Genomic DNA, 26,124 nt, shown 5'->3' on the forward strand with positions numbered 1-26,124 from the left:
TAAAAGAAAACGAATGCATGATATCACCTTTAACATGTATACTTGTAGACTTTCGAATAAAGGAAAATAAAACAAGTATATATGGCCGAAACTTTCGGCCAGGACGAATCTTACACCCTCAAAAAAAATCGCTTCTCTAACATATGTTCCAAACATATTTTGCAGGAAGCACATATATTATTCGATACTGCCGAAACATTAATATGTTTGTTTTATGTGAACATATTATATGTTTGGAAGCATTTTGAGCCCAAAAACTGTATATGCTTGGAAGAATTTTCCCCAAAGATGATTGTGCTCATTCCCTCACATAATTTTCACTTCCACGATATTTTTTAGTTCTTGGCACAATTTTATAAATTTTTTAAATTTTACCTTTCGCCTAGACGGAGAATCGAACCGAGGAGCATACAGTTTGTAAGCCAACACACTATCCACTGGGCTACGTAGCTGTTATAGTCACCAGTAGACAATTATCGTTATAAGTTACATTTATATAGCATAGTTTGCAGCGCCCACGAGCCCATGCAAACATAACATTATTTAACATAAACATACATTTGTTTGCCACGTGGTGCAGTGGTTAGCATGTCTGCTTTGCATGCAAAGGGTCGTGGGTTCAATCCCTGCTCCGACCGAACATTTTTTTTAATTTACACATTTATATTTATACTAAATTAACTTTTTATAATGAAACTTGATATAAACGACATGGACTGAGCTTTTGGATAAAATATTATTTTTTATTGCAAAAATAACAATTTTGTAACAGAAAACTGTTTTTGGTATAAAAGTTTGAAATTTTGGAAGGAAATCAAAAACTCTAACAAAAGAAGAACGTGGAGTCGAGTTTAAACATACATAAATAATTTCGTAATATACACATAAATTTATTTAAGCGTGAATAGTTTTTTACTAGCATTTAACACCATTTTAAATGCACTTAAAACTGATCGTGTTTTGCACTTAATTTCATTTTTACCTTTAAGGCCGATATTAAGTTGGCATTATCGCTCTAAAATGACCCTGTTTTGCCTTTTACTTTTCTTTAATAATTCTTTTTAAAGAAAATAAACTTTTTCAAATGTATTAGATGCAAAACTCGAACTTAATGTCCGCTTTTATATTTGAAGGTGTCCGTCAACTCCTCTTGGACTACTTATTCATAAAGAGGTACTAAACTTTGTTTTTATACATTTTACTTTAATTTTTTAATTAATTTTTCATTTAATTTTTTAATTAATTTCCTTTTTTCATTTTTCTGTCCCAACTCTAAAAAGAGTATAGTGCCCTTTCGTTATTTTTTATGAAGATCCCTTTGTAATTTTTGTATATTTTCCACCGTTTTTTTAAATTTCCTTTGCCTGAATATTTTGACTTACTCCTCGTACGTTTCGATTTCTTTTAACGAACAAAACACATGTCCAAACTTACATCAAATGCTGCTCTCAAGGCGAAAACACATGCTGTTTTTCTCTTTACTCAGAATACTAATTCTAATATTCAAATTAAATAATATTTAGACTTAAGCATATCATAAAACAGTTTTCCGAAACAACATACAAGCGGTTTCACAGAAATTGCTCTCTTTTGATTCTCTCGCTGTGTTATGTTGATATCTTTCGTCAACCCTCCCGATTTTTTTCTCTATACTCTCTCTCTCTCTCTCTCTCTCTGTCGATCTCTGAATAACATATCACAACATATATATGTTTACTCGAAATTTGTAAATTTATATATGTTTACATTCACACATATTATTTTTATGAAACATTCATGCCCCAAACATAATATATTGTAACATATTAACATATGTGTCCCAAACATTTAGTGTTAGTTTAGGAACATTATATGTTTGCACTTAAATATATTGTGTTTAAAAATTGTTCCCGAAACACATTTTGTTTATATCGGAAATATGAAAAACATATTTTTCTAACAGTGTATGTACCCACCACCAAGGATTACGTACAAAGTTCTATTGGAGACAGTCATCCACTATCTTGGGATTGTGGTTGTTGTTGTAACCGTTTTTAATGTGGTTTCATCCATTTTGTTCTATGCTTTGGACCTTTAGCTGGTGTCCAAAGTGATCTGGAGAGTCGGGTAGGTTTAGCTGGACAAGCGAAAAGGTGGTCAGTGTTATGTGGCCATTGGTTACAGATGGGAAACACGTCAGCTACGCTGCTATCAATCCGGTGCTTCTCACCGGGACTCCGAGAACAGGATTAACCTTGTAGCTTCTCACCGCTTCAGCTACATTTTCCGCATGAGTCCTGTTCCGACGTGTCCGTTATGTCTGAGGCTCTTTCTTGTAACGCTGGATCTCGCGATCTAAAAGGTGAAGATCAACTCTTATCTTCTTGGGTGATGGTTGCCTATCAACAAGATGGTTATATGGATGGCTATTGCGATAGCAACCGAAGAGGCTCTGCTTTGACAACATGTAATTGTGTGTACGCACTGGGATGATGTTGGTTCGCGCATAAAGGTGATCCAGGTGTGTACTGCGGAGATATCCTGTCGCAATTGGAAGGGTAGCGTTCTGACAGGAATCCATGTTACTCCACTGCGAGTCACTTGTTTGTGGTGTCCACACTGGCTCTGCATAGTTTACCAATGACCGGCCAATTGACTTACATGTAGTCAACAAGCGACTTGAAGACCTTGTTTTTACCGCGGAGCTTATCGCAAATTGCGGTGGGACTTTGGTTATGGTTGCCGGTGACGAGTTATATATTTCTTAATATTAGGGCTGTTTTCTTTTAGCACTGGATGCAATATTTGTGTAGGCTATCCAGAACATCTATCCAGAAAATTCTATCCACAAAATTACGTCAGCGCAAGTGACGCTTCTTCGATTCACAATAGCACTTTATTGTGACTAATTTATCGAAAAACAACAAATTCAAAGTGGTACAGTGTCATAAATAATCACAGCAGTATTTATTACTAACCCAGCAAAAAAAGCATCGCCAAGAAGGTGGTGAAAATGTTCTTTTTGGATCCGGAAGTGGTGCAAAATTGGGCGCAGAAGCGATGATTTTAACATGGGCGGATGTCTTATGACAAGCCCATGTAGATGACAGTGTTGCATATTTTTGGAGATGTCCTGGATAAACGAGTACTCTGCTTTCTTTTAGTCCTTCACGGCTTAGGGTGTCCAGTGAAAACAAAAAAAAAACAGCCCTAATTATTGTCTTCTTATTTGTATGTTATTCCGTACATGGAGTCTATGTTAGACTAAAAAGACAGAATGCATACTTAAATAAGCCTCTTTAGTTCTTGATCGGTTTATATAGTGGAGACTGCATTAACAATGAACTGACATGGACCAATTTTCTCATGGTAATTGGATTGGATGAAATTTGTTCCTCCATGAGGATTCCGAAGTTAAATCTCGTGTTGGTTTATATGGGATCTATATATAATTAACCTGCGGAAAATAGATCAACCCTAGGACCGCCAGGTCCTCCCTGGCGTGTATGAACCAGTTCCAGTTCTGATCAAAACGTTTGAAAGGGACCGGTCACTTTAACATGGATTTGTCATTGACGGGGTAAATTTACACTTTAGGATACGTCTTGGACTCATTCTAAAGGACACGTCCTGGGACACCTTAGTAGGATTACCCTATAGAAAGGAACAACTTTTCAAATATACCGAACAATAGATTATTCAGATAATTGTATTTCAGAAAACGTATAGATCCAATAAGATTTTATTATCAAGAGAGTATAGAAATCAATAAATTATATACAATTTTAAAACTTACGACAAACTGAAGCACTGGTACCAGTCCTGGGATAGATCCGTTGGTGGCAATATGCACCTATTTCCCGTAGAGTATTTAATGAAATGAAAATCAATTTACCACACTTACCCCCATTTTCATGAAGCTCCGTTAGTGCTACGTTAGCTAACTAATTTTTAAACCGATCTATGGACATATCTGTCATCTTGTCTATACATCCTATATGCCCGTTAGGAGCTTAACTGCTAGAATTTTTTCAGTTAAAGTTAACTGGAGAAAAGATATTTGCAATTTACTTTCTGTTAACTGACAGTTAAAGCCTAACGGAGATACATGAAAATGGCCGTTAATGAATTTTTTTATGGAATTCAATTCAATAGTAATACAATATACTATTTATTTATGTTGATTCTTGTATCTTTAGACGAGTTTACATTTTTCGATTATACATATTGAATTTAATTTAATGAACCAATGAATGAATGTATGTATATAGAAACTTATTATTTCCGAACAAATTATTTTTTTATTTAATTAAAATGTTGTTTGGAATAACTAATTTAATTTTAATTGAAAACGTAAAATTTTCATTGAGAAAGGAATTTATTTTTGTTTTGTTATTTTCGGTTTTGTTCTTTAAGCATTGTTGTTATTTTTATTGCAGCTTAAAACCATACATTGACTAAACTACAAGTGTAGCTTAACCAACAGAGGAAAAGAATATTTGTCAAATTTATTTGGGCAAAGCCCTATAGACTGCAAGATGGTTGGATGGACACACACGCAAAGAAAAAAAAACGTTTGGGAAACGTGTACCGAAAACGTTTTTCTTTTGTTAGAGTTTTTTGAATTGCTTCGAAAATTTTAAACTTTTATCACCAAAAAATTCGTTTGTTATAAAAGTTTTATTTTTTCAATAAAAAATGTTATTTTTGAAACAACAACACAGTCCATTTCGTTTATATCAAACACTGTTCTTTTCTGACTTTAGGTCTTTAATAAGACACATTTTACAGTTCAAAATTTAATATACTACAATCTAATATTGAAAATTTTTTCGGAATATTCCGAACATATCTGGAATATATGTAAAAAAAAAAAACTTTGGTCGGAGCAGGGATCGAACCCACGACCCTTGGCATGCAAGTCGGACGTAGCAACCACTGCTCCACGGTGCCAAACTAAACGTTTGTTTCTGTGAAATAAACTTTGTTTATTCAGTTCGTGGGCGCCGCAAGCTATGCTATATAAATATAACTTATATGGATATTTATCTATTGATGACCATAGCAGGTACATAGCTCAGTGGTTAGTGTGTTGGCTTACAAAGTGCATGGTCGGCGGTTCGATTCTCCGTCCAGGCGAAAGGTAAAAAAATTTTAAAAATTTATAAAATCGTACAATTTCTTCTACATTGTTGGTATTACAGGAAAAGGTGTTAAGAACTAAAAAACCTCGTGGATGTGAGAAAGATGTGAGGGAAAATGCAATTAGCAAGAAAATAATGTTTTGTTTTTTTTTTTTTTTTGAGTTTGTCTTTATGAAATTGTTTTTACATCCTGGAAAAGAATAAACGTTTATCACAAAAAGTATATACTTTTCTTCCAAATACACTTCCTTACAGCGAAAAGCAAATGAGAAACGAACTTTGTTTGTCTAAAATTTCGTTTGGGAGGAAAGAATTATTTTTTTGCGTGCACGTTTCGGAATTACCACATTCCTCATCAGCATCCTCTACTTGCAGCAAAACTATCAACCAATTATCAGAATAAATTCAGGCAATTCATTAAACCCAACAATGAACCACACTTGAACCTCCCGAAAAAAGAACAAAACCAACAATAACAAAACAAAAAGAATGGAAAAAGAAGAGGAAGAACGCTCAAAATAAACCCAGCCATCTGAATTCAAATCGATGATTTGACAGTGGCATAGGAAAAGAAAAGAGATATGTTTGTTTTGAATTTATTTCGGCATAAGCCGGCTATCATACAAAACCTTTTTTCGGGAGGTTCAAGTGTAGTTCATTGTTGGGTTTAATGAACTGCCTGAATTTATTCTGATAATTGGTTGATAGTTTTGCTGCAAGTAGAGGATGCTGATGAGGAATGTGGTAATTCCGAAACGTGCGTCCATCCAACCATCTTGCAGTCTATAGGGCTTTGCCCACATAAATTTGACAAATATTCTTTTCCTCTGTTGGTTAAGCTACACTTGTAGTTTAGTCAATGTATGGTTTTAAGCTGCAATAAAAACAACAACAATGAAAAAGTAATATTTTAATTGATTACACTGATAGAAAAAGTTTCGTTATATTAACGAAATGTGTCATTAAAAGTGAGCCAACGAAACAAATTCGTTAATACAATGAAATGTTTCGTTATTATGACGAATTTTCTGTTACTCAACGTAACGTTTCGTACTATTAACGAATACTTTCATTGTATTAATAAAAATGTTTCGTTATATAAATGAAAAATTTTCATTGGCTCAATTTTAATGAAATTTTCTTTGTGTGTAAGATTTCTACTTTAATCAACTTTTTAATTGAAAATATTTTGGTAATGGTTTGCTGTGTATCCAAAGAAACAAATTCTACAAAATTTCATCCAAACGTATTGAGCCATTTTCCCGGTTAGGGAAAACTGTGGCCGCCATTAATTATGGCGACCACATTCGTAGGAATGTACCGTCCATTTCTCGAATGTAATGGACACGAAATTAATCGATCTTCGTAAGAGTATGAAGATGATAGCCGACTGAACAATGGATCTGGTCTTTCCATTTTGGCATTGTGTATAATTAAAATAATAACTTGGACCTAGGGCCCAAATAGTAGGCGCATACATAAATTTCATTAAAATCCATAGAGCCGTTCTCACGGTTGACAGCTTCAAAACTCAATATCCCAATCTTTTGTAAATTTTTATTTGGATTTGAGCAATACATTTAAGCACTACATCTGTCAAAGTGAAAACGGACAAACACAAGTGAGCATTAACTGTCAAATTAAACCAAGCGCAAATAAATATCACACACCTTTAATTACTTTTGCCAAGCAGGATTATATTACGGTTGCTCATAAATAGAAAGGCATAAAAGTTTTGCAGCATTTGCACTCGAAATAAAATGCCGGTGTTTATTTTCAAGGATCGCCCGTTCCGCATAATTATTTTCAAGTCTCAACTTTAAACTACACTGAGCTGGGTACATTAAACGGATGAAGTCTATTAAATGTAGCAGTGTCTCAGCGTCCTTCAAAGATGTAATGAGAACATGCAAACGCATGATGATTAGGGATGTAACTACAGACTATGGCCTTCAGAGTATTGGACTAGCAGTTGAAATGATTTTACACATAGTTCGCAATCTCTGACAGGCCAAAAACAAACCTAAATAAAACATTATTGATGGGTAATGAATTTAAAAAAAAAATGAGTTCTTTAAGTGTGAAGATGTTCTTCAAAAATCGTTATCAGAATAAACAAATCGCTGAATATTACTATGATCATCAGAAAATGTATAAAATTTTATTTTCATTTTGCGCTAATTTAAAGAAAATGCCGAAATGTCATGAAGTCCTCTGCAGGAAGTGTAAACAATTTACTGAAGTCTCTCTCTAAAGGCTAGATCCTGCTTGCAGGTCGAGACCGCGATAGAGGCCCAGCGACATATGTACAAATAGGATTTTCATATCTACACTAAATTTTAGGATGCGAAATTTGCAAAATATTAAGGACAAATTTCATTGAAATAACGGAATTTCAATGAAAATAAAGTTTATGATATTTGCTTCAAATTTTTTTCATTAAATTTAAATTTTTTCATTAATTTTTTTCATTAAATTTGCATCCTCCGGCAAAAGTCGCATGTCTTTGAACTAAGGCAAATTTCACAATAATGTAAAGAAACGCATTTTTGATTTAAAGAAATCGTCCTTAAATTAACGGAAACAAACATTCTTTAAATTTAACATACAGACGCTTGAAATATAGGCAATCATTTTGAATTAAGCAAACTTTTTTTAATAGTTATAGTTTGGATTTTTAAACTACGTGAATAGCTTTATTGATATACCGTGAAAAGATTCGATAAATGAGATCTGTATACACCCTCAAAAAAATCGCTTCTGTAACATATACCCCAAACACAGTTTGCTTCAACTATATATATTTTCAGGATTGGTGCAAACAAAATATTGTTTGTATTGTGTTGATATATTTTTACTTCCACTATTTTACTTGCAGCATACTCTCTAGGTCTCTATTTCTACACACATATATGTTTATAGGCTATTTCCAAACTAATATATGTTTGCATCTTAGCATATTATATTTATAAACATTTTATGTCCCAAACATAATATGTTCTAACATATTAACATATGTATATGTTCCAAACATGTTGTGCTAGTTTATGAACATTATATGCTTGCACTTAAAAATATTGTGGTAAAAAATTTGAGTTTCACACATATAATTTTTACACCCAAAACGGTCTCTTTCATCCGTGTACGAATTTTCATTTTATTGATCCTAGATTTAAAGCCAGATAGGTCGCTAAAAAATGTTAGAAAATTTTAACTACACTGAAAAAAAGCATGCCCGGTTTTAAAGATTTTGTCTTTACTTTAAAAATTTTGGTATTGATTCCGAGCAAAAGAAGCGGAGAATACAAGTAAGGATACTTTTAAGACACAATTCTCTTTTAAATTTGGATTTTGTGTACTTGCTTCTAGGAAGCAAATTTTAATTTTTTGCTTTCTCAGCTTTTTTTCTTCATATGCTATCAAAGACCGATTTAACGACAACTTTATTTTCCAAATTCAGACTCGACTTCCAGCATTCTACATAATTTCTACGAAAATCACATCGTTCAAACAAATAAAAATGTCTTAGGCGCTATACGCAGTTCAACTTTCTTCACAATGAGATCATTTTAACTTAAAGAAGTGGTCACTTTTTTCGGGGTGTAGTAATGTCCAAATTCAAAGGCATGGTGACTACAAAAAAATACCGATAAATATCCTATAGGGCTAAAATTTTTCTGCTTGCAAAACAAAAATGAATCTGTGGCAAGGATATATATACACATAGAGAAGCGATTGGTTGGAAATCGGTTGTAATAATGAACATTCCGATTATACAACAAAACATCAAGTGTATCAACAAATATTGTGTATTCACCACATTGGTTCTATTCTTAAGACCATCTAGGAGCGATTACAAGAAAATGTTATTTATGGCATTAGACAAATGATTGGGTTAACCAAATGTCTCTACTGTGAATAATTTTATTGGAGATTGGTGGGTAGAACCTTTCATTCAATACTCATCATAATCATTCGGTTGCACAAACCGAATGTTATTTGAAATACTTTTGATTGTCAATTTAATTATTGGTCAAAGAAAAAAAAAATATTTTTGGCATCGAGAAAAAATAAAACTAAAACGTAGTTCTTAAAATCAAACCAAAACTTTTTTATTTATATACCATATTTTTTTAATAATTTCGGGGTGAAACATTGCTAGGAGAACGAGATTTTGAATTTGGAGGAAGTGATAGTCAAGATTTGGTTAAATAAAGCACATAGTATTGGTATCAGTATAGAGGTAAATTTGTATGACCAAACTGCTGTAAAACTCACTGATATTTATTCCTTTCCAGACTGCTTTCCTTTGCAGAATTGCAAAATTTTGAGTGTGATGCTTCCTCATAGCATATTGACAAAGAGATGCGCTAAACATGGTTGTTGTTGTTGCATATTGACAAAGAGATGCACTAAACACGGTCGCATTTTTATTGACACACGTAAGAAATTTAAAGCGGAGTTTTACTTTTACAAACTCCACACTAATTTTCTACATGCAAAATTTCCCAAATGCGGGCTATTATTGGTACATCTTCATGGTTCACCACATTTTATAGTCGGAAATTGATATTTCAATGTCTTACAAACGGAATGACAAACTTATTATACCCTCATGACCATTCTATGTTCGTGGGTTTAAAAAGGTGTCGTCTATAGGTGTGCACGTGAGTAATAGTTTACTCACGCTCACGCACACTCACGACTGAAAAATCATACTCACGCACGATATTTTTTGGTAGGACACACGCTCACGCACACTCACGAAAAGAAAATTTGTACTCACGCACACTCGCGCACGAAAACGTCGTGACTCGCGAAAATGCCGTGACTCATGAAAAATATCGTGACTCACGATTAATTTACCTTACCGAAGTGTCTGAAAACATGAGCATTATTAAAATCGAGAGTGTTATTAAACTCTCAACATCCCACACGGATGAAAAAGGCTGTTTTTCATATGTTTGGCTATAAACATTATATGTTTGGAACACAAATTTTTAAACATAATATTTTTGAGTGCAAGCATATAATGTTCATAAACTAGCATAACATGTTTGGAACATATATGTTAATATGTTAGAACATATTATGTTTGGGACATAAAATGTTTGTAAATATAATATGCTTGGATGCAAACATATATTAATTTAGAAATAGCCTATAAACATATATGTGTTTAGTAGCTTGGAGCGCTATTTAACAGGGAGCGATATTGAATTAAGTTGGTGGTTGTTGCTTGTTATTACAAAATTAACATTTTATTTTTCCTTGGGCAATTGATCAGCTACTTCTTTGATCCTTACAAACTGTGTGGTCCGCTGTTCGAATCCCCGTCCGGCAAAAGGTAAAATTAAATTTAAAAAAAAAATCATACAATTGAATAATTTCTTCTACAATGTTTGTATTACAGAAAAAGGTGCTAAGAACTAAAAAATCTCGTGGAAGTGAGAAAGATGTGGGGGAATATACAATTAGGCAGAAACAAAATTTTGAGCATTCAGGTCGAAAACCTATGTTGTTAGCACCTATATTACCTGTTTATTTTCATAATTCGTTATGATTGTAAATATATAAATAAATAAAATTTTGAGCACAATATTGTTTGGGAGAATTTTTTTTAAGCATATAATATTTTTGGGTGCAAAATGCTTCCAAACATATTATATGTTCACATAATAACATATTGTTTTTTGGAAGACAACATTATTGAATTTGGATGCAAAAATACAAAATGTTTGGAACTTAGACTACCCAAACATATATTGTTTAGAATATGCTTTCAAACATATTATATATTGGAAGAGATCAAACATATAAATGTTTGGGCAATACCCAAAAATGTATATGCTTGAAGCAAAATATGTTTGGGAGTATATGTTACAGAAGCGATTTTTTATGAGCGTGCAGGTGTTACTAAAATTGTAATTGAATTTAACTCTTAAGCGTTTTATGTTGGTGAGCAGGAATATTTTCGTGAGTGTAATTCTTTACTCACGCACACTCACGAAGATATTATTTTCGTGGCTCACGCTCACGCACGACATTTTGGTTTGTTAATCACGCTCACGCACATTCACGCTATTGTCATGAGCGTGACTCACGCACGAATCACGCAAATGTTCGTGAGTCACGACAATTTCGTGTCACGTGCACACCTCTAGTGTCGTCTAAGCTTGGATGGAAGAATTTCAGCGTATTGACATTTTAGGGTTTGAAATGAACTGATTCAAAAAAGTTACTATCATTATTCATCTGGTTTTCAGTGCGGAAACCGAACATAATACAACCCTTTAAATTTAAATTATTTTTGGCGAATATATAACTCAAACAAAACATCTACTACGTATACATGGAAGAATTGTCGGCTAAAAACATTTTAAGAATAGTAAACGAGAAAAAATCTACTAAAATTTATGTGTACACTGAAAGAAGAGTTTTCTTTTGTAAGGAACAAAATTTTAGACAAGCAAAAATTTTTTGACACTACAAAATTTTCTTTAAAAGCAAATAAAAATATTTAAAGGCAATCGTTGTATCGGTTATCATAAAATCGGATTTATTTGCTCTAAAATAAAATACTTTAGTAGAAAGAGGAACTTCCTTTGTCTAAAATTTCGTTCAGGAGGAAAATATTTTTCCTCAAAAAACCCTCAAAAAAAATGGCTTCTCTAACATATGTTCCAAACATATTTTGAAGGAAGCACATATATTATAGAATACTGCCGCAACATTAATATGTTTGTTTTATGTGAACATATTATAAGTTTGGAAGCATATAGTAGTAGTAGTAGAATAGTAGTAGTAGTAGTATTTATTAATATTTTTCATAAACAGTTACAATGTGTATAATACTCTGGTTTGGTTTTCATTTATTATAAATACAATTATTTTCAGTTATCTTGAAGACTTTGACATATCGTCGTTAGTCTACATGTGAATTTAATTTTACGTTGTACATATGTAATATGAAATACTATTTAATAGTTGAATTCAGATATTAATCCTAGTCTGTACTTCAATGCCATTCTTGTGAACTTTGCCAGACATGTCCATTCTACAATCTTTCCATCAAGCAAATTTTTTATCTCCTCGTCTGATAAAATCTCTTTTTTAAAATAGGTTTTTCTTATTTCCCTTAAAATTGGACATCTGCCTATAAAGTGCTGAACATTTTCGTTCTCTTGTGTGTTGCACAGCGAACACATTTCTGAGCCATTGTTATTGAACCTGTTGCCGTTTAAAATTGTTGTTTCTGTTCTAATTTGCATTATTAATCGTATGTCCTCGACTGTGTTGGTTATACTCAAATAATTCGTTCCCTGCGATGAGTCCAAATTTCTATATATATATTTGGAAGCATATTGAGCCCAAAAAAAAAATAAATGCTTGGAAGAATTTTCCCCAAAGAAGATTGTGCTCATTCCCTCACATAATTATCACTTCCACGAAATTTTTTAGTTCTTGGCACCTTTTTCTGTAATACAAATAATGATTCATTTTTTTTTAATTATTTTTATGAATTTTTTAAATTTTACCTTTCGCCTGGACGGAGAATCGAAACGAGAACCATACAGTTTGTAAGCCAACACACTATCCATTGGGCTACGTAACTGTTATAGTCACCAGTAGGCAATTATCGTTATAAGTTACATTTATATAGCATAGTTTGCAGCGCCCACGAGCCCATGCAAACATAACATTATTTAACAGAAACATACAATTTTCGGCCACGTGGAGCAGTGGTTAGCATGTCTGCCTTGCATGCAAAGGGTTGTGTGTTCAATCCCTGCTCCGACCGAACACCTTTTTTTAATTTATACATTTATATTTATACTATATTATTTATATTTATACTAAATATATAATGAAACTTCGAAATGTGGGTTATTAAAGATTTACAGTAAGAAACAGTACTTGATATAACGAAATGGACTGAGCTTTTGGATAAAATATTATCTTTTTATTGCAAAAATAACAATTTTGTAACAAAAACCTGTTTTTGGTATAAAAGTTTGAAATTTTGGAAGGAATTTAAAAACTCTAACAAAGAAGAACGTGGAGTCGAGTATAAAAATACATAAAATTAGGCGTGAACAGTTTTTAACTAGCATTTAATACCATTTTAAACGCATTCAAAACTTATCGTGTTTGTACTTAATTTCATTTTTACCTTTAAGGCCGGCATTAAGTTGTCATTATCGCTCTAAAATTACCCTGCCTTTTACTTTTCTTTAATAATTCATTTAAAGAATATAAACATTTTCAATTGTTTTAGCTGCAAAACTCGAACTTAATGCCCGCTTTTATATTTGAAGGTGTCCGTCAACTCCTCGTGGACTACTTATTAATAAAGAGGAACTAAACTTTGTTTTTTATACATTTTACTGTTTACTTTTTCCTCCTTTTTTCATTTTACTGTCCCAACACTAAAAATAGTAAAGTGCCCTTTCGTTATTTTTATGAAGATCAATTGTAATTTTTGTATATTTTCCACCGTTTTTTTTTTTTAATTTCCTTTGACTGAATATTTTGACTTACTCCTCATACGTTCCGATTTCTCTTAACGAACCAAGAAAAAATTGTGCCCATAATGCCAATATGATAAACAAACCACATGTCCACACATACATAAAATGCGGCTCTCAAGGCGAAAACATATGCTGTTTTTTTTTTTTAAATGTCTATTCTCTTGGTTCCAAATGTATATTCTCTTTATTGCGAATACTCATTCTAATATTCAAATTAAATAATATTTAGACTTAAGCATATCAAATTATTGGCCTTATCATAAAACAAGCGGTGTCACAGAAATTGCTCTCTTTTCATTCTCTCGCTGTGTTATGTTGACACCTTTTGTCAACCCTTCCGGTTTCCATCTCTATTTCCTTCTCCATACTCTCTCTCTGTCGCTCTCTGAATAAAATATCACAACATATATATGTTTACTTGCAATTTGTAAATTTATATTTGTTTACATTCTCACATATTATTTTTATGAAACATTCATGCCACAAACATAATATATTCTAACATATAAACATATGTGTCCCAAACATTAAGTGTTAGTTTAGGAACATTACATGTTTGAACTTAACTATATTGTGTTTAAAAACTGTGCCCGAAACACATTTTGTTTATATGGGAACATATGAAAAACATATTTTTCTAACAGTGTAGATATTGTTTATGATTTTAGTCCGTGCAAAGTGGACACCCCCGGCCAAAGATTTTCCCATTCTCGTAACAGCTATTTAGGCCAAGTCCCGGAATAATCTTCAATGCAATTAACATTTAATTGACTCAAAATAAACAAGCAATGTCATGGGACCGTTCCGAGGTCGCGGGTGGTTGTGGAAAGCTCACTTAGACTATTCAGTCCATTGTGATACCACATTGGTGAACTTCTCTCTTATCACTGAGTGCTGCCCGATTCTATGGTAAGTTCAATGACAATGGACCCCCTTTTTATAGCCGAGTCCGAACGGCGTTCCACATTGCAGTGAAACCACTTAGAGAAGCTTTGAAACCCTCAGAAATGTCACCAGTATTACTGAGGTGGGATAATCCACCGCTGAAAAACTTTTTAGGTGTTCGGTCGAAGCAGGAATCGACCGAACACCTAATTATTTTTTATTTTTTCACAATAATAAAAGTTGCTTCATAAAAGACGCTCTATCTCACAAACTAATTGACTTACAGACGTCAAATTTTGACACGAATCATTTGAAGGTAGCGACACCATCTATGTGTCAGACCGGGGACTTATCAGCCAACCTGTTATAATGATGAATAATTTATAAATTATCCTATTGAATTATTGGTTTCTTTTATTTAAATTAAAACAAACTTCAATGATGTTTCCTTTGAAGTTATATTTTTGAATGTAACGGAAAGGAGTATAGGATAACGTCATCTATTGGATTTGACAAGCAACGGTGGATTGGACAGTCAGCTGTGTAGGATAACAGCTGTGTGATGGGCGATCGTCTGTGACTATAAAAGGAGTAGCGAGACAAGAAACTTGGCCGTTGGTTGGAGATCGCCCATGAGGTAAGAGCTAATTTTAATTGAGGCGGAGTAAAATCTCAGCTTCAAATAAAATTAATACCAACCTCAAACGAGGATCTCCCACCCAGCGCAGTTCGGGCAGCGAAGTATAATCTTCGTCTGACCACCCCTCTCCACCACACCATGTGCAGCGAAGTATAATCTTCGTCTGTCACCCCTCTCCTTCCCTTCGTGTGCAGCGAAGTATAATCTTCGTCTGTCACCCCTCTCCACCACTCCATGTGCAGCGAAGTATAATCTTCGTCTGTCACCCCTCTCCTTCCCACCGTGTACAGCGAAATATAATCTTCGTCTGACCACCCCTACGTGTGCAGCGAAGTATAATCTTCGTCTGTTCCCCTCTCCACCCATCCGTGTGCAGCGAAGTATATCTTCGTCTGTCAACCCTCTCCGTTTTCCCCTGTTTTATCAGCGAATCCGAAGTTCGCCCGCCGATCTGCAACCCCTGACTTTGGAAAGATGTGCCCGTGTATCCGCACGACCGCTCCCAATGCCCCAAGGATCCACTATCTATGTGCGACGAAGCGATTAGCGTCAGTGTGTTCCGGATTTATGTACTTATTATGTGTATTTAATGTACATAAAGAACTGTATGTGCATGTGAACGAATTTATGCAGTGTTTTTCTCTCTCTGGTAGTCAATTATAAATGGTTTGTAACGACCTTGGTACCCGCTGAGTCTATCCTGGATTACAGTGATTAAAACATGTCGTTACAAGTTACCTCTAACATTATTTGGTAATGAGAATTTTTATATTTGAACATTTTTCGGTTTCCGTCGAATTGTGACCAAACCCATGAATGACGGACGTGCTAACCATTATTCCATTGCGGCTTCATCCAAGCATGTATTTCAACATTCACCTAAGTGTTAATAACCAGCACAAAAGAGATTCCAAAAAAGGTAGATTGGATCCCCAACTTGTGATCCGGATGTAGGGTAAGTCTCCAGCGAATCTCCATGAAATTTTAAATACAAGATGAGATTCAATAATCGGAAAAAATTGACAAAAAATCCCGGAATACTCCTAAACCGAAATGTTTGTGGAAGAACCTCCAATGTTTTTACTGGGTAATTAAACTTGAATCGAAGAAAATAAAAAAAAAAACTTTAGTTGCAAACAGCTGATCCTCTTTATCATTCAATCGATGAACCAAAAAAATTTTGCCTAGAAAGAAAAAATGGAATATAATTAGGGTTTTTTCCGGGAACGGGATACAGGGAATTTGCTATTTTTTAGCTCCCGCTTTCCCGGGAATGAAGTGCGGGAATTAGCGGGAATTTTTCTTTACATACTCGTACATAGTCGCTGGTTCTAGCCCATAATCTAACAGGCTCCCAATTGTTAAAAAGAAAGTTGCTCTTCCTAATTTATGATTGTCATATTTCTTTAAACCAATATTCCTATAGACTGAGTAAACCTTTATAAACAACGGCACATTTTAGCTTATGAAACCCACGTTTGCAATTGCCTAATTTCAAAATTTCATAATTATTGCAAGGATGTTTTTATGAAATATGGAAATTACAACCTTTATTAGGAAATTTATACCTACTACACATTAGGCTCGAAATCTATTCAAAGTGGTTTTGAAATCCCTTATTTATAAGGCGAATGACACTTGAAATCTAGTTAAAGTGGATTTTGAAAGTGTAATGTGAATGGGGTATTAGTGACCCCGTTTTACGATAGTGAAATTGAAACAGTTTATCGCAAATATATGATTGGATGAATAGTACGAACCATATCTACCAAAACAAAAACGAATTCATGGATATATGTTTGGTAAACCCTTTCGCATACAAATAGAGATGAATGACTAAATCGAGAAATTACTCAAGCACGTTTTCGCATTATTTTCACGCTGGGGGAAAAATTTACTCTGCATATATTTAGCAAGATTTCTTGAAAGCAAGTGTTACAAAATTCATTTCAAAGCTAGGATAAACTAGCATTAACCATCGTATATTGCTAAATGTAAAACTTTTAGAGGTTTTTGTTTTTCCATATCAAATTTGACCATCCATTCTTCTATAAAGATTGGGAGTGGCTGCATGTCATATTGTTGGCATAAGTTGACTGCCGACGAGTGGCCAAGTACTTTAGACAAAATGGAGCTAGGACTTCATATACGCGTGTGTATCATCATAACCCTCGAATGAGGGTCTATTAGTTGGTGTGTGTGCGTGTGAATTAACGAAAGGACTTTATAGCAAATACCCTTTCATTATTTATTACTACGGGTAATATATTTAGTATATAAATGTGTATATCATGGTCGGATGGGATGACGGTCTGCCGGTGGGCCGGTTGACCGAAGATGGAAAACTTGTGAAAAGATTCAATTATGCAAGGCCTTATATCGCACTTGTTTTCCCCATAATTATAAAACATTTGCTTGTCCCATCCTCACAATGACTTGGCCATGATGTGACCATCACACAAAAATACGCACAACCCATCGATGGCAAGAAAACCATACCCCCCTATACTACTCTGCACTCGCAGATCTACTGTAAACTTTCGACTGTGTTCAGGAAAGGATACAGCACAATATGTTTGAACCTTCCCAGCCACAATGAATTTATATCTCTGTGGGTTAGTGCGAGTATTTTGCCCTTGCACATTTGCATAAGCGTAGGAAGGCCTCTGGGGAGGGGGCTTAGACCCCCCAGAAAAATTGTAGCCCCCCCAGAATTTGAAAACCTATTTACGATTTTACATTTTTATAAAAATTAAACAAGTATATACTCGTACAACGCACAAAGTTCCACTAAAGACTTTCATGCACAATCGAATTACTTGGGTTGTGGTAGAAGTCTGATATTTATGAAATAAAGCTGTGGTTGAACTTATGATTTAGTTGAATAAAAAATAGTAATTGATATTAAAACTATTCTTTCATAAATTAATATCTTAATAATGCTGCAAAAAAGCGTCGCCAAAAAGGAAGTGAAAATGTTCTTTTTGAGTCTGGAAGTGGTACAAAATTGGCGGAGAAGCGATGAATGTAATATGAACTTGTCATAGAACGAATATTCACCGTTTCAACAACCGTTGCAATGAATTTGCATCACTTCTTAAGGTGTGATCCGAATTCAGTGTTTTGAATGTGAATTAAAACTTTTGTGATATTTTCCCAAATAAATAATTTGTATACTTTTTTATGATTTTTAATGCATTCTAACGCTTGTTTGAAACGTTTTTTTCAAATATTATCGATTTTTCTATAATGGATTTAGCATTTTTGTGGCGAAATTTGAATAATTTGTACCATTTTATTTATTCTTACTCTTTTTTTAAACTATTTAAAAAAATAAAACAAAAAATTAAGCATTAAAATATAAAAAAAAAATGAAGTAAAAAAACTTCTTGTGTAGTTAAAATAGTTAACTTCTTTGTGGAGAAGTTTTTGGAAGTGCTTTTAAAGTTGTGCCTTTAGAACAACTCCCAATTTTTTGCTGGGAAAAGTGTGGAAATGGATCAACCACAGAACTGGTACAGGACTAGTCCCTGGTGTGTATGGACCAGTCCCAGTTCTGATCAAAACGTATGGAAGGGACCGTCCACTTTAACATGGGTTTGTCATTGACGGAGTAAACTTACATTTTAGGACGCGTCTTGGACTCATCCCAAAGGACACGTCCTGGGACAATTTAGCAGGAGCAACCCATAAACAGGTCCTCAGGAACCAGTCTTGGACAAACTCTTAGAAATTTCTTTCAATTTGGGCTCCTAATCGAACCCGAAATGAAAAAAAATGAAATATGTCGAACAAGAGGTTATTCTGATAATTTTATTTCACTAAATGTGAAAATTGCAACTAACTGGAGCACATGTACCATTTCTGTGATAGGTCCGTCAGTGGCAATTTGCACCAATTTTCCGTAGGGTACTTTTAGTTGATTTGTTATAAATTGATTGTCGAGCTATTTTGATGCCTATTTTTTATTCAATTTTATGAAATAAAACATTAGTTGAACTTATAAGTTCAGTCTATAAAGTTTTAGCTAGGGGGGCTATAGCCCTCCCCCCCCCTTAGGAAAATTGTCTACCTACGCTAATGCACATTTGGCCAAGTACATAGGCAGGCGCCTCTGCTCGGTGGGGTATTCAAATGTAACCATCGGTAGTTTATCGTCTTGGGGTGATGATAAAAAAAAAACAGGCAAGAGCCAGAGAGGCATCAACCACTAACCTTATGGCCAAAAGGAAATAAAATGGAATTGCCATAAAACGATGCCAGAGCCAACGCAGTGCATATTGAAACTATGGAAGGAAATAGTTCGACATCAATTTGCATTGATGCTCAGCACACATGGCAAATGAAGGGGTTCGTGGGTGGCGGGGTAGTTGCCGGCAGGGTTGGAAATAATTGAAGAAGAATTTTATAACATTTATCTAGAAGTGCACACTTGATATGGAAAATTACTTCTGCTTGTAGTGAGTCTCTTCATTGCCTTCCTCCTCCCACCCCGGACCACTTTATTATTTCATTTCATTGCAAATGCGAGTTCACACCCATGCCAATGTAATAAATAGCGCATGGAAAAGGTGTAACGTTTTCAGTTTTATTGTGATTCCTATGATGATTTTTATGCGGGGATTGAAAGAGTGAATGAATGAATGAAAGAGTGAAGAACTGCTAAGTTATGAGTTTACAAAGTACTACTGCGATATTCATTGTTCGGGTCAAGGCAAGTCATGACCATAGCAAGATAAAAAGATTGCCGATATGAACATAACACTGTTCATACATTGTTTTGTGCGGATACAATGTATGTTAGTGTTGCCAAGTTGGCTGCATTTTATTTCAAGTTTGGAGGGATTTTTAGGGGCAATTGGCGAACACGCAATTTTATTTATTATACGTTCTTTAAATCCATTCTAGTCTAATAAATAAAACTTACAACTGTAAGTATGCAAAAAAACTTACAACTTTAGTTGCAATTAAGTAGTGATCTGTTGATTAAAAAATGAGTCGAAAAATAAATTCTTAAACCTCATACACATTACACTTTCAAAATCCACTCTAACTGGATTTCAACTGTCATTTGCCTTATAAAAAGGAATTTCAAATCTACTTTTAGTAGATTTCGTGCCTAATGTGAATGGGCTATTAAGAATAATGGAGCAAACCGAAATATCGATTTCCGACTATGTAACGAATATATATTCTTGATCAGGGTGAAATTATTAGACGATGTAACGATGTCCACCGCCGCATCCGTGGTGCAATGGTTAGCATGCCCACCTTGCATACACAGGGTCGTGGGTTCGAGTCCTGCTTCGACCGAACACCAAAAAGTTTTTCAGTTTTTCCCACCTCACTAATGCTGGTGACATTTCTGAGTGTTTCAAAGCTTCTCTAAATGGTTTCACTGCAATCTGGAACGCCGTTCGGATGTCCCATGTCATTGAGCTTAACAATGAACCGGGCAGTACTCAGTGATAAGAGAGATGTTCACCACTGTGGTAGCACAAAGAACTGAATAGTCTAAGTGAGTCTGATACATCGGCCTGCCCCCCAACCGAACCTAAAGATGTCAATCACGTTACGGCCTTTCAAAATGTAGCTATTGCATAAACTCTTTTGTCTTATGTCTGCAGGCAGTTTCAACTTGACTTCTTGAGTCCACATACGTCGTTACGATTTGCTTTAAATTAGGACCCTTGAGGTATTTTAGGTCCACAAAGAGATGTGCCAACATCGGTCCATGCATTGATATATAGCTAACTCAAACCAGGTTGAGTCAACTTAAGATATTGAAATTATAAAATAAGTCTTAGTATTTTTTTTTTGCCCCCAAAAGTATTTAGGGTCCGTTAACTGTTTGGAAGCAGGTATTCAAAGAGTCAACAATATGACATATGACATATTAAAATCATTATGAAATATCCAGGGAAAAACTATCGACAATCTTTTGATAATTTCATTTTGAATATATACACTGAAAAAAATATTGTCGTGAGGTCACAGATTTCATGTCTTTAAAATGTCTTAACGAATGCAAATTTTGCTTAGCATAGAAGACGCATTTATCTAATATAAAGTATTTTTCATTATCCAAAAGTCGATAAACTTTTCAATGAAGTCGTATTGTCCTTATAATTAAGTGATTTGACTTAAAAATGGATATCATAACATGAAAGAAAATATTTTTGGGCTAAGGTCAACTTTACTTTAATAATTCAGAAAAATTGTTTAAAATTAATGAAATTGTCTTTAAATTTGTTGGCTTTTTGCATGTACTTTATTTTACTTGAAACATAGCATAATTTCTTCTGGAAGTCGAGTCTGAATTTGGAATATAAAGTTGTCGTTAACTTGTTTTTGAACGACTTTGATAGCATATGGAGAAAAAAAGATGAAAAAACGAACATTTAAAATTTGCTTCCTAGATTTAATTACGCAAAACCCAAATCTTAAAGAGAATTGTGTCTCAAAAGTATCCTTACTTGAATTCTCCGCTTCTTTGGTTCGGAATCAATACCAAAATTGTTAAAGTAAAGACAAAATCTTTGGAACCGAGCATGCTTTTTTTTCAGTGTACATTTCGAAATGTCCATTTGTAACCACAGTGAGAAAAGAAGAGAAGTTACATGCAAATCTATAATTTGTTGTAGGTTTTCCATTATTAGTCGTTCACTTTATTTGCAACGGCTAAATTTCTTGCTAAAATTTCAGAACCAGTACCCACTTTAGTATTCACACATTTTAAAAATTTTGAAACCATTTCGTCACTTTTAGATATAAAGTCAAAATATCTGTCTTGCCTTCATGTTGAAACTGATTTGAGGCGTACTTTATCAGTAATACACACAGAAAACAGATAGGTTAAAAATCGATTATTGTAAAGAAAATTCTACATTTACAATAGGAGCCACCGTGGTGCAATGGTTAGCATGCCCGCCTTGCATACACAGGGTCGTGGGTTCGATTCCTGCTTCGACCGAACACCAAAAAGTTTTTCAGCGGTGGATTATCCCACCTCAGTAATGTTGGTGACATTTCTGAGGGTTTCAAATCTTCTCTAAGTGGTTTCACTGCAATGTGGAACGCCGTTCGGACTCGGCTATAAAAAGGAGGTCCCTTGTCATTGAGCTTAACTTGGAATCGGGCAGCACGCAGTGATAAGAGAGAAGTTCACCAATGTGGTATCACAATGGACTGAATAGTCTAAGTGAGCCTCATACATCGGGCTGCCACCTAACCTAACCTAACCTACATTTACAATCAAATCAGAGTTGCGTCATTCATTTTACTTTATTTGCCATTGTTATTTCGTTCCTTCTACCATTTGTTCTTTGTAATACAAGACAATTAGTTGTCTAAACTAAATGCCTCTCTTTTGAAAAATTTTGGTCGAATTCTATAGGCACAACCAACCTTATAAAACCTTTGTAGCTGTCATTTAGTAGTCAGCACTTTCGTTTGTTACTCACAGCCGAATTCTTTTGAATATATTTTTGAAATGTCAATAAAATTATTATCATCAACGTTGAAGTATAGTGTGTTTTTTAATATCAAATAACTACAACTGAAAACGAAATATTTCTTATACGTTTCGAAGTTTATCTGCCTCATCCGTGGACTGCCTATAAAATATTGTCGTGAACAACTCCCGCCGTGCGAAACTGGCCTTAGTACACTATATTGGCTGTGAAACTAAAATAATACACATCAATATTGGCTATATTGCAAACAAATAGCTTCAGGGTACTCAATGCTACGGTGCGCATCCTCAATATGGAACAATTTCATTGTATTTAAGACGGCGGCTCTGAAAAAATCCATCTCTACATCTGCCTTATATATATGAACCCCAAGAAAGTGACCATCGGGGATAGGTTCGTATGTCGTTTTTAAAACTCCACACTAATTTTACTTATTTTGTGTGTTTTAGACGGGCTATAGACAGTTCGGACACCATCTATAAATACTAATATGCTAAGAGTACCAAAGATTTAGCTCCATTATCTGTCGATTCCCCAACCTATTCAAGCTGGAGGGTATACTATTAAGGGTGAACATTTTTTATAATGTACCCAGCAAAAAAATTGGAAGTTCTTCCAAAGGCAAAACTTTAAAAGCACTTCCAGAAGATGTACTTCCAATGATGTTCTTTATTTTAACTACACAGGAAGTTCTTTTCATTCAATTTTTTATAACATGATTTTTTCATATTTTTAATGGGTAATTTTAACTTTTTTGTTTCAAATTGGTTCAAAACAGTTTAAGAATTCATAAAATGGAACAAATTGTTTAAATTTTGTCGAAAAAAATGCTAAATCCAATCTGAAAAAATTGTGAATTTTTGAAAATATTTGAGGCCAAACGTTTCAGACAGCGTTAGAATCCATTAAAAATTATAAAAATTTCTAAAATTTATTTATTTGACAAAATATCACAGAATTTTTTAATTTACACCCAAAACATTGAATTCGGATCACAACTAAAGAAGTGATGCAATTTCAGTGCACCGGCTGTTGAAATGGAGGACTTCCGTCAATGTTAAATTCATCGCCTCTGCGTCAATTTTGCACCACTTCCGGATCCAAAAAGGACATTTTCATTACTTTTTTGGCGACGCTTTTTTTGCTGGGTATATGTACCTTCCTATCATCTAAAAAAATATAAATAAAATGCAGTATTTTGTGGGATTTTGTTATTCAATTCGGCCATGGTGCTTTAAAGTTGGGAGATACAACCAAATGAAAAAGGGAGCAACGACCAATTTCATCGTCTGACACAACCAACTTCATATATAGTATTAGTTGGGTTTCCCATCATTCGATTGAGTCGACCGAATTTGTTGGTCACAACTGCCAACTGGTAGTTGCTACAACTGCCAAAAGGAGGTTGGCAAAAAAATTCGATTGTCACAACTCTGTGTAGTAACAAATATTTAAAATCTAGTAGTAACAAATATTAAAAATCTAGCTCATGAAAGGAACAATTGCGAAATTCCCCACTAATTGATAAACTCTTTTATATTAATATTCATTAACATTTTTATTTTTAATTATTTAATTAATTATTGTTAATCGTATTTTCAGCTTTTGTTAATATTTATTTCTATTTGTTTGGTTAAAAAAAATTTGTTTTAGGTTGGGGGCGCAACGAAATTGAAACATTTTTTGGGGGGGCGCGAAGCAAATTGTACTGGAGACATACAATAGAAAAATGGTCTCAAAATTTCATATTTTTCGTTTACTGTTAAAGAAGTTTATAAAACTGCACTATAGTGCTTACTAAAATGGAAAATATTATTTCGATGAAAAAAATGAAAAAAAGCCGCATCTTTGGCACGGAATCATTACCAAAGTCCTTAAGAGATGATCAAAATTTTGGATAAACTTTTGTAGAGTAGTATCCCAGCAAAAAATAATTCAGAGTTGCATGAATCGGTGGCAATAACGTAAATGAGTAATCAAACTAGTTTGAAAGGTAGTGCTGTTTTCCTTCACGCCAACATTGCTATACTCAAGATTATATAGCACTTCTGAACAATATTTATAATAAAATGAGCAAGTACATAAGCGCTACACGCAGAGAAGAAACATGATTGTCACAATCATGTTCGAAAACAAAATAATATGATAGGAGCTATTTTTGCGGCGACCTTGTAACATTATCACCTGCAACCATGTTGGCTCAGTGAACATGGTTCTAAGAAAAATAAAATTGTCCTCATCTAAAATGTTATTATATTGATTAACAGAATGTTGTTTCCATTAAAAGACAATGGTCACGACACGAAATGCAGACCAAAAAACATTTTTTTTTTTCAATTACACTCTCCTTTTTTGTGTTCACATAAAACCACGTGCCACTTCTGAATAAATAAATTAACACAAAACACAGTAATTCAGTATTCTCCGTCCATTCCAAGAAACAATCAACACACGACTGGCGCGCAAAATGAAAATCGTGTGTACCTGCTCAACGTTTTTATAAAAAAATTTTCGCTGCAAAAAAATTAAAAACGAAAACAATGCACATGGTCTTTAACCTATAAAAATACTTTTTTCTCTGAAAAAAAGTAAAAAAATTGAATGGTCAGGAACATGACCATGTCTCAAGTTCTATCATTTAAATAATAGAACATGTTTGCGGCATTTTAGAACCATTTAAATGCTTATTGCCAACATATATTTTCTCCGCTCGAAAATTATTTTTACAAAGACAAAATACATGCTTTTCGCGACAATTACCTACTCTAGATAAGCATTAAATGGATGCGGCGACCATGTCCAAACATGTTTTTTCTGTGCGTGTATGTAGAAGCTGCTCTAAATCGGGACATCGCCCACAAAAATTAGCGCTGATTCGGTTGTTTTGTAAGCAGTTGGTACTGCCTCTCTCTCCTTACAATCCTGCTGAAATAGTGCTCCATTTTTTGCTGGGATATTATAATGTTCCACACATTATCAATTAACCTAAACACTACCGTTACCGTCCTGTTTTGCAACTATGGTCTTCGTTAAAATTTGCTACAGGATATTGTATAAAGACGTCGCTCAAATACGTAAATATACAAGTTTCAATATAAAGGGACATGTGTTTCGAAATATAAATAAAGGCTGAAATTCGTATTAGTATTTACAAAGAAGTTTCGATATGTTTGCGTATATTATTACAGGTCACAAACGAATGGTAGTGGTACCGATCATCGGTATATTCAATCACAATATCGTAGACCATCACTGCCACTATTCAATTGAAACTACCGATTTAGACGTGTAGCACAACTACCAACAGATAATAATTACAACTGCCAAAAGGGTTGCCACAACCAATAGGTATTCTCTGTGTACAACCGAATTTTAAACAATCTCCTCTTGGTGTCTGCGAAAACTTCCGCTTCTCAAAATATTCAATAGTAAATTGCTTGCATCGGGCGGGGCAAGCTACAAGAACTCAC

General features: G+C 34.1%; 1 protein-coding gene across 1 annotated transcript in view; it reads left to right on the forward strand.

The window, feature by feature from the left end:
- Positions 1-26,124, forward strand: part of LOC142225701 (cell adhesion molecule Dscam2-like) — a 288,289-nt gene that overhangs the window by 98,833 nt on the left and 163,332 nt on the right. The gene's annotated exons all lie outside the window — the stretch shown is intronic.

Source organism: Haematobia irritans, chromosome 2, assembly GCF_050003625.1.
Source record: "Haematobia irritans isolate KBUSLIRL chromosome 2, ASM5000362v1, whole genome shotgun sequence".
Lineage (NCBI taxonomy): Eukaryota > Metazoa > Arthropoda > Insecta > Diptera > Muscidae > Haematobia > Haematobia irritans.